The sequence below is a fragment of the Falco cherrug genome, chromosome 18, assembly GCF_023634085.1.
Source record: "Falco cherrug isolate bFalChe1 chromosome 18, bFalChe1.pri, whole genome shotgun sequence".
In the NCBI taxonomy this organism is placed as follows: Eukaryota; Metazoa; Chordata; class Aves; order Falconiformes; family Falconidae; genus Falco; species Falco cherrug.
This window is the reverse complement of record NC_073714.1, coordinates 5,245,013-5,255,557: the sequence shown is the minus strand read 5'-3', so window position 1 is coordinate 5,255,557 and position 10,545 is coordinate 5,245,013.

Below are 10,545 nucleotides of genomic sequence, written 5' to 3'. Positions count from 1 at the left end.
TCAGACGCTGTGTTCCACTTTAAGAAAAGTACAAATTAACATTCAACACATTCACATAAACCAGGAAAAAAAAATTACTATGTGCATGTATTATTTTGTAGACCCAGTTTGCAAACCCAACATTCCGATTTGAGATTTGTCCCCAGGTTGTGTCTGCTGAAAGCTCTCCTGCTTGTGCCCACATATCCTCACAACAATGGTGAAAACATTGTGGAATTCTGTATTTCTTAGCCAACAGTGAAAGACAAGGCGAAAGTAACCCAGTGTCTTTAACCCTTTCCGAGCTTGAGCTCCTTCTTAGCTACCACACAGGTTTTTCCAGTGCTTCCCCCACCCTCCCAAAGAGCTCAGAAAAGATGCTTAAATGTCCTTCAGTGGCAACAAGCATGATCTATCCCTTTCATCACAACAGTTCACCATAGATTTAGCCCTCCTTTTCCAAGAAAAGGATGACAAAAATGTCAAACATCTAAAACCCGTGATTCTGATGGAGGACCACCACTGTAAGCTGCAGTCCTGCCCTACCCTGCAAGGGCTCCTTTTGTTATGCAGGTCCTGAATGATTATCTGTACCTGCAACCCACATTAGGCGCTGTGAGTACCTGTCTACAGATCAAAAGGAGCTCTGGCTTCAAGTGATGAAACCTGAACAAAAAAACTAAACCAAAAGGTCTGTCTGGGGAAGCCAGGAGGCACATACTGCTTTGCCTGAGGTTACACTGCTGCTGACAAGTTTCTTTCTTTCTGCCCAAGGTTCAAATGTTGCTTCATTGCTGGAATTTCTATGGAAACATTACAATAAACATGGAAAGCAATCGCTGACTCAGCAATCTGAATCAATTTTATTCAGTTAATCTGAATAGAACACTGAAGATACAGGTAGAGAAAGGTAATAATTCACAAAGTTTATATGCAATCTTTACAGAGCTATAAAGATGCACTTTTTTTGCAAATAACAATTGCAAAGGACTGACCTCTCAGTAATTTTTTGCCCAGCTAACTCTGAAGTAACTTTTTGACAGCTATTGGAAACGAGAATTATTAAACCTGGTAAGAGAGGAGCTCAGTCTAGCTCTCTATCTCCAACAGTTTCCCCCATTCTGTCTGTTAACAGCAAGTAAAAACCCAAGTAATTAGGAGAATATGAGAACAGGGCACACAGAAAATGTACTTTTTCTGCTACAGTCTAGTAATTTCAACTAATTACTATTTAAGGGACCTCCTGAGCCACAGGTGGCCACCAGACCATTCGTTAAATGACCACTAAGAGCACTGGCACATGTGGGTCTGATTCGAACTGCCTGATGCTGCTGAACTAGCTCATGCTGAACCTGGGCAGCTTCAAGTGTTTGGGCATTTAAGAGCCAGACAAATGCAAAATACATCAAACTCCAGGGTTCTTAAAATGATCTCCATTCCAGCTACTTTGACTATAATCTTTACATCAGATTGACTGCAATATTAATTAATTAATGCGGCATATTCTTTACTATCACACAAAGCAAGCGCATCTCCCATCCATTTTAATACTATAAACATAACACATTTCTTATATTTTGTTCTTCTGAACTCCCCCTCCCCCCTCCAGATATTTCCTATCTTGATTCCTTCCATACTACTACACAAATGTTGATCTATCTTAAATTACACAGCACTGCCAAAAAAGAGAACTACTACTTCTCACTTTATCATTAAAGAGCTCCTTGTTTCTCAGATTTATCCATGGTATTAAAACTCTCTTTGTTTTAATTAGTACTACTGGATGATTCATGAAATTTCATGGCAATAATAGCTGTTCTGGATTTTTTTTTTTCTGTTTAATAGTTTTTAAGATTTCTGTCAGCTGTGCGTTGCTTTTAAAGATCTGTATCAATCGAAAGCATTAACCTTCAAAGAAAATCCACTTCACTTAAAGATTGCTTCCACTAGTGATTAAGGCAAGTTGACCATTCATCACAACTATTAATTTGAGGCTCAGCTCGCATACCTCCCAAAGCCCTGCCTGGAAAGTTTTTCTTGCATGTGTTTCAGTCAGAGAATCCCCTAGCTGATTTATTACAGGATTGTAAACCAGAGGATCAAAACAATCCGTTCTGATTTCGTATCTTCACAGATACAGAACAACATTTACCAAAGGCATGCCTAAAGTTACGTGCACAGGGCAGGCTCATGAGTCAGTCACAAATACTGGCTTATCGCACAAATACTACGTTGTGCTTCAATCTTAGGGGTCAAGAGCTCTCAGTTCAGCTCCTCAGTCTATCAGAGCTTGGAATAAACTGGATGGTCTTTACTCTTACTGAATTTACCTTTTTGCTTAGAAGCTTTCCCAGGCAGATGTGTGTGGTCTTGGTATGTCTCGTACCATGGCTGAGGAACACACACAAATACCTCAAGCAGGAATGAGAACAAGTCTCCTCTTACCTGAAGCTCAAGTTTGAAATCAATACTTCAGTCCTTCACAATAACTTCATATCAAACATTTTCAAAGAGATTTAACTCCTGTTTTCTGAAAGGACTTGTCCACGTACAGGGGTTTTTCTGTCATTCATTCTGCTAACGTGCGAATTGCTGTAAGGCATCCAAAAGCCAGCCTGTGAGATCAGTCCATGCATTTAGAATATTTTTCATCTAATTACTACCAGTAATCTTTCCATGTGAGGTACGGGTGAAAAGGTTAATTATTACTAATAGATGACCACTAGTGATTGAAGTGGAAAAAAAGAAGTATTAGTCAAACATGTATTTGCCAGCCTGCCTTTTCAACTAAGAAACCTAAGGAAGTTTTTTCTTCTCTAATGACTCTTCCGCACATAATCTCTCATTTTCCAAAACTCATGTAAATTCATATGGAAGAAAGGGCAGAGCAGACTTGACTGAATATTTGTGGACTGCAAATACACCCAGTGAATACCATATGAAACATCTGTGGGGAACAGGGACAAGGATACATTGGTTCTTTATGACTGCGACAGTAAATTTACAGATACTGTTCTGTTCACAAGGTCTTTTTTCTGACTTTGACTGCTAGTCCATCTGATGCTAGCACCGTACACACTTCACTTGCTATTTGCACTGCACAGCTGCCTTCCAACATGTGATTCTCCCCAGAGATACAAATGTTCCCGGTGCCTCTCCCTACTGTTTCATTTTTACAGTGTATTACCTAGCTACCAGCCAACCTTCTTCCCTAGCAAGGAAAAAGCAGAAGCCAGCTGCCCTTTCTGTATTCACCCTGCAGTCCTCTCCTGTGTGTGACCACCTCACATTACAATTGAGCAGCAACTTTTGAAGAAGCACTCTTTCACAGGGAAGAAACAACAATTCATTCCAATGAAAACGTCTTGCTGAAATTCATTCAGCTTCAGGGTAAAAATCCTCATTCAGAATCAGACAGGGTAGTTCCAACTCAATAGAGCAGGTATGGGGGCAGCCTTAAAAAAAAAATCCAGATTGAAACCATTACCAAAACAAGGTAGAGCAGGAACTTGTTAGGTTTGCACAAATCTGAAATATCATGGAGTCAATCTATAGTGAAATCCTCTTTCCTTTCCCGAGAGAGGCACCCCAGTGGCATCAGCCACTTGAACTGTTTTCTTACAAAAAAAATCCACAGCTTTTGTACCCTTACTTCTGTATTTAGCCTTGTGTGTCCCAGAAAATCATCACAAATTTGCATCCATCCAGATCGGAGCTCTGAAAGACCATCACACTAAACGATATGAAACACAGAATTAAATTTTCAGCACTACATTTCAGTAAAGAGATGCAGTAACAGAAAGGGATGCAGAGAACTGTGAATGTGTTTGGAACCCTGACAAGGAAATATCAAAATTATTGGTAATTATTAAGGGGGGTGTGGGTGGGTTAATGACTGAAGAGAGACATAATAATTACCTTTAAATATGAAAAAGATTTCTCCAAGGAGAAAGAGAATCTGTTCTCTGTGTCCATGGTGGAAAGCATAAATGGTAATGGACTTATATCGAAGTAAGGGAGATACAAATTAGGCATTGGGAAAAACTTTTAATTGCTATGGCACTGGCACTGAAATAGCAACCGAATTAAATGCCAGGAAGAAAACAAGTTCCCACCATTGGAGCTTTTCAGGAACACACAAAAGAACTGTTGGGAATCGCAGGTGCATATCACTCTTGCCTCAGGGCAAGGAAATGGGTCGAATGGTTCCCAGGTCTCACCACTTCTATTTTCCATTATTTTGCAATCGTGCAATCTGCATAATTTCCCTCAAGATGAATACCAAGGGTTAGTCTACATCCTGAATGGAGATGGTAGATAACCTATAATCTTTTCTTTAAAGTGATTGAGGCACATGTCCAAGACAAGCAGGAAAAGCGGCACCAGCATTATCTATTCCACATTTCAAATGAAAATTTTGTTGAGAGAAGACTTAGGTTTCCTTCTGCAACTTGACACTCTTTCCTAAGCTCCATTAATAACCTGAACTATGAAAGCCAAGCCTGAATTTTCCCTCATATACTCCATTGCCTATGTAATGATGCTACTATACAGGGATGCATATGACGCATTAAAAAAAATGACAATCAAATGACAACAGAAAAAAAGTGTGAGACGCCTCTGTGACACTCTTCCATTTCCTAAATGTTGTGCCATAATGGATGTGCAATAATGGGTAATTAAAGGGGTGGCATTTGCACCATAACATAGCATAACATAACTATAACCATAACAACAGGCGACTCCTACTGCTTTGGGAAGCACTGAAGACCGGTGCATACTATCAATGCATCTTAACCGCAGACAATGAAACCTACAGATACTTAGGAAGTCGTTATTCCGGCTCTCTGGGCACCATGGATAATATTTCACATATTTTCTTTCCTTTGAATGTGATGAGCTTCCCTTTCCTTCAGTTTAGGACATGCCAGTAACATTAAGCACATCACTAATAAACACTGCCAAAAGCCTCAAGTAATTCCCCCAAGATAGATCATTAGTATCGGGATACGTTCACATGGTTGTAAATTGTAAACTCTCTACTACAGAAGAATACGTCGTCTGCACATAATGTATTAAATAAATCCAATACCAGAACACACAAAAATATGCAATAACCTTTTTGAGGTTATGCATGGGGGTGGGGGTGGGGGGTGTTTATATGCAAGACTACCGGCTGGCTCCCTTTGAGCAAGAGGTTACAAGGCAGAGTGGGAAGAAGAAAGTTTATATTGATTTAATTCTTCACCATGACCAGGCAGATTGAGCACAGGCAATGACTAAGATTGGTAACACTCACTGAACAAGTCACGTGCAAAAGAAATACAATATTTTGATATTTTGTGCATATACAGAGGAATAACAAGGATGGGTGTGGAAACCGTGGTTTCCCCCCAGTATCAGTCTTTCACCTTGCTCGGGTCAGATCCCTACCCAGACAATGAATTCTCCGCCACCTTCTGGGAGACAGCTCGCTGCAGTTACACTTAAAAAGCAATGTCTGCCTACCATACAGTAAAACAAACACCCTGGAAGCAGAGAAAACAAATAAATGGAACTAAATTATTGCTACATGATTTAGTAGGCGGCATGACCTGTATCTACAGGAGTAGAAAACAACAAAAAATAATTAACCCTGTAATGTTCTTCCTCCAACCATACTCTCCCTTGACATAGTAAAACATGGCCTAGAATGATTCTGTGACAGTATTAAATAACCATTACAGGGAGGGATGCATGTGTCAGGATTTAGAAGTCTGGAAAATACACAGGTCTCCTGAGACAGAGTCATCCACAGAGCTAAGCCTCACAATCTATTTAGGACTTTCTTTTGAACCTGAGTGAGTTTTTAAGCCTTATCTGATGAGCATAATTATATTAAACTGTTTTTCATTACCAATAAAAAATGAACAAAAAGGATAAAGCTGCTAGCATCTCAGGCTGTGTGAAAGGAATCAATAGTCTGAATCCCTTAGTATATCCTGCCCATAAAAAACCAAAACAAAACCAAAAATCAAAGAACATTTTCTTTAAACTAAAAGGAATTATTTGGACGTAAGAAACTGGTTTCACACGAAGTACCTTTGCACAAAAAAAAAAAAAAAAGGCACCTAGGAAGATTTGTATTTGAAACAAATGTAAAACATACAGTTACATACACTGTTAGATACAGGTCCATGCATCTATATGAGTGTTTGTACGTATGCACATATGCATTCATACACATAAAGCACACGCGAAAGAACCAAATTCTCCAGCCTGGAGGAGGTTTAGTTTACAACTAAAGTTCAGGTCACAACTCAAGGAAATCAGATACAGGTGAAACAGGGCAGAAGAGGATACAGTAAGCTTGAGGCATGAGGCAAAACAAACAAACAAAAATATTCTGTACCTGAATACCTTAGAAAAAAATCCTTAACATTTTGAAACTCCCGATTCCTGTTGCTGCGCTGTGCTAGGCAGGCAGGCAAACCTACAACAAAATGCCTCAGCAACTAAGATCCAGAGCAGAGCTAACTGCGAATTTTCCAGTGCAACTTTTTTTTTTTTTTTTTGGTCAAAAAACATCGATTTGTTGAAGCTGCAACTTTTCACAGGAATACATCCATTTCAAGAAACAGTTGTGAATGTTTATTCACACCTCACAGTTTATGGCCAAAACATGAGAGAATGCTTGTGACAACCACAACCTACTTCTCAGACCACTTCCTATATACAGAAAACAGGCTCCAAACTGTGCTCAACGTTTCTGTTTTATATATTATTTGCCTAACTTTAGGCTTCAAGTTCCAGCTTGGCCTGATTCATAGAAGGGGTCCGGTATTTTCAGAACCTCTGCTGGGCAAAGCCCTAAGCTTACTGGTGAAGGTCTCAACTTTTCCAAAACACATTTCTTTCTTCTTACTGCAGAACTTGAGAAAACTAATTTTATTTTGATTCAGCGTGGGGAAGAAACATTTTAGTGAAGAAATCAAGCAATTCTTTCTGAACAGTAATCAGAGGTATCAACTGTACTCTGACATGGACAACACCACGTATTTATCTATGGTTTGTATGGAGAACGGGGGCAGTCCAAGGATGCAGTTAGGAAAAAAATTTCCAACTGTTATAAATCACAATTTATATTTGTTATTGTTATATACATATTGTTATATAATAAATATATATTGTTATTGTCCTATCTATCACTTTAGAACTATACAATATCTACTCTTTGAAACACACCCTATTCTACACTAAATTATTAATATCATTCTTATAATAAATAATTTGTACACATTAATTTAAGATATTCAAATCTAAACCATCTTAAAACAGATGCTTAATCCTCCCATGGTGTAAATAAGGATGATTCCTTTAAAGTCAATGAAGCTAAGCCAAATCATAGCAGCTAAGGATCAATCCTGCATGCCTCCAAGGCTTAATTAACTCTGTGTACCTTTTCTATCACATAATGCTCTCAGATGAATTAATGTTTAAGCTGTTATCACCTGTGAGATGTGGAGCATGTATTACTCAGAGCTGCATGAACAGGATATTATTCTATTTATATTCTTGTGATGGCCTCCCTGACATTGGCTGAGCTTCCCTTCTGAGGAGCAGCAACAATTACTGTTTTTTATGCATTCAGTTTAATAAACAAACCAGAAAGAAAAAATAAATTACTGGAGGACCAAGCCTGTCCATAGGTGGTCCTTACAACTGAAGCACTTCTTAGGAAAAGAATTTTATTCCTGAACATACACACAAAAAAACCAAACAAACAAACAAACAAAAAAGGAAACAAAAAACCAACCACCAAACAAACAAAAAAACCAACAAAAAACCAGCTAACTGCCTCTGTCAAACTGAGGGCATAGGGTATTCATCAGCACTGGAATGTAAAGCAAAAGTAAGTTTTCAAACACAGGTGAAAAATGGAAAGAAAAAAAACCAAAAAAAAAGTCTTTACCCAAAAAGTCTTTACTATTGGAAACATCAAAGATGAAAAATTTTGCAGCTGGATGGTGGGGTAAAACCAGCAGTGTATGTAATTATACTGCAAGGAAGCATTTTATCCAGTACCCAGTATTAGGGGATTGGGTTGCAGGGGCAGGAATAATCGTCAATCTAGCTTACTGGAAAGTTCATTAAGATAAGTATTCAAAGCCTCATTGTCATCATTAGTAACACCACCTTCTTTTATGGCTGTGGAAGTAACTCTGGAACATCTGTACTATTTCTAAAGGTTTTTAATCTTTATTGCTTCCATCTTTGGTTTATTCTAGTATATTGTCTCATAGCAAAGTAAAAAAGCACCATGTCGTTCTGAGGTTGGCATATTAAATTTTCATATGCAGCTATTGGAGACAGATTTATAAACTAATTAAGTATAACAATCTCATAAGTGCTGCTTATGTCTGAAGAGTCTCATATCAACCAGCTGAGTTATTCCAATGGATTTAAAAAAACCCCCACCACCCAACTTACTCAATAGGAACGTTTGCAGAACCAAGCCAAAATTATTTTCTAATGTAAATCAACCCATGCATAAACACCTTGTGCAAACATCTCCCCAAGTTAAATTACTTGATTTCTGAAAAAAGAAAGCTTAGAATCATTGATATATTCTTATTCCTTTCCCTCCTCCGTTCCTGTATGCGCTTACCAGTTTTTCTACTGCTTCTAATTCAGCCCAAACTAAGTTGCCCAACACAGCAAGAACTGCCGTCTTTCCCCCTTATGGAATTGTAATATTCTGCTAGATTGATGACACGTTTTGTACAAAAAGCAGTTAAAGCTATTTTTATTTCTTTTTTTTTTTTTCCCCCAATGCAGGAACACACTAGATTCAGTATGTTGCATGTTTGGTCCTACGTCTGGCATGTATTTTCTGCACTCCTAGCCACTTCAATTTGCCTCTTTCTTACAAAAATTCCATAGCAACCTATATTTAAGAAGCTACTTTCCTACTGCAATTTTATGATAAACAGGCACTGAAGCAAAAGTTTTAAACCACCATTAACTGATGAGCAAACATCTCAGACTGTAATTTTTTTCAGTTGTTTTCCCACCATAACCGACTATCAAAGAACAGGGTTTTTTATGATCCCTGTTATAAACTTTGATTGTTTATAATCAGTTTTTCAAAAGGGAAAAAATGCCTTCCCTAGAGAATACTACTCTCGAACGTTGTTGGTATAGGTGCCCATACATTCAAGAGATTTCTCGAACTCTGCCACTGAAAATGCGTTTATCTGCTTCCTAAAGTGGCACCGACCGCGCTCTCTCCACCAAATAATCCCACCTGCTGCGCGACCTGCAGCCTGACCCGGGGATTCCCGCTGGCTGCATCAGCTGAGTACATTTGGAATTGATTCCAAAATTTCATTTTACTCGATGACTCCAGGCACATCATCAGTATTGACTGTGTACTGGGCTTGCGTGGCAAGGCGTGGGCAGTGGGGGCTGCGGCGGGGGCTTCTGTCAGATGCTGCCAGCAGCTTCCCCCGGCCTGACGGAGCCAAGACGGACCCGCTGCTGGCCAGGGCTGAGCCCACCGGCGACGGTGGCAGCACCTCAGGCATAACGGATTTAAGAAGGGGACGAAGTTCCTGCAAGACAGCAATCGCAGCGGGAGAGAGGAGCGAGAACGGGTGAGAGCAGCCGCCCCGCAGGCACCCGGGGCAGGGCAGGGGGCAGGGGTGCCCTGGTGAAGCCCCCGGCGAGACAGGCTGTGCCTCCAGCCCGTGATGAAGCCCACAGGGGAGCAGATCCCCCCCCAGCCCGTGATGAAGCCTCCAGCAAGACAGGCTGTGCCCCCAGCCCGTGATGAAGCCCACAGAGGGTCAGGCTGTGCCCCCAGCCTGTGATGAAGCTCCCGGCGAGACAGGCTGTGCCCCCAGCCCATGATGAAGACTCCCCAGCCCGTGGAGCCCACCAGGGATCCCACCCCAGGGCAGGGGGTGCCCGGAGGGGCTATGATGCATGGGGAGAGGAGCCCGGGCTGGGGCAGGGCTGCTGTGGGGCTGGGGACCCCGCAGGGACCCCCCACCGGGGCCATTCAGGAAGAACTGCAGCCCCCACGTCGGAGTGGTTTGTGCGGGGCTGTCTCCCGTGGGGGGGACCCCGCGCTGGAGCGGGGAGGGTGGGGGGGGCCCTCCCCGTGAGGAGGGAGCGGCAGAGACAGCGTGTGATGGATGAAGGGACCACAGCCCCGCGCCCCGTCCCTGCGCCGCTGGTGGGGAGGAGATGGAGAAACTGGGAAGAAGGGAGGGGCAGGGGGAAGGTGTTTTAAGGTTTGGGTTTATTCCTCGTTATTCTACTCTGATTTGATAGACAATAATTAAACTAATTTCCCTAAGTCGAGTCTGTTTTGCCCGTGACAGTAACTGGGGAGTGATCTCCCTGCCCTTATCTCTACATAAAGCCCTGGCATTATAATTGTCTCTCCCCTGCCCAGCTGAGGAAGCCAGTGACAGCACGGCTTTGGTGGGCACTGGGTATCCAGGCAGGGCCCACCCACCACAGACTGCAGGTGCAATGATACAGTATCTTGTCCTACTATGTTATTTTAGCCTAACACAA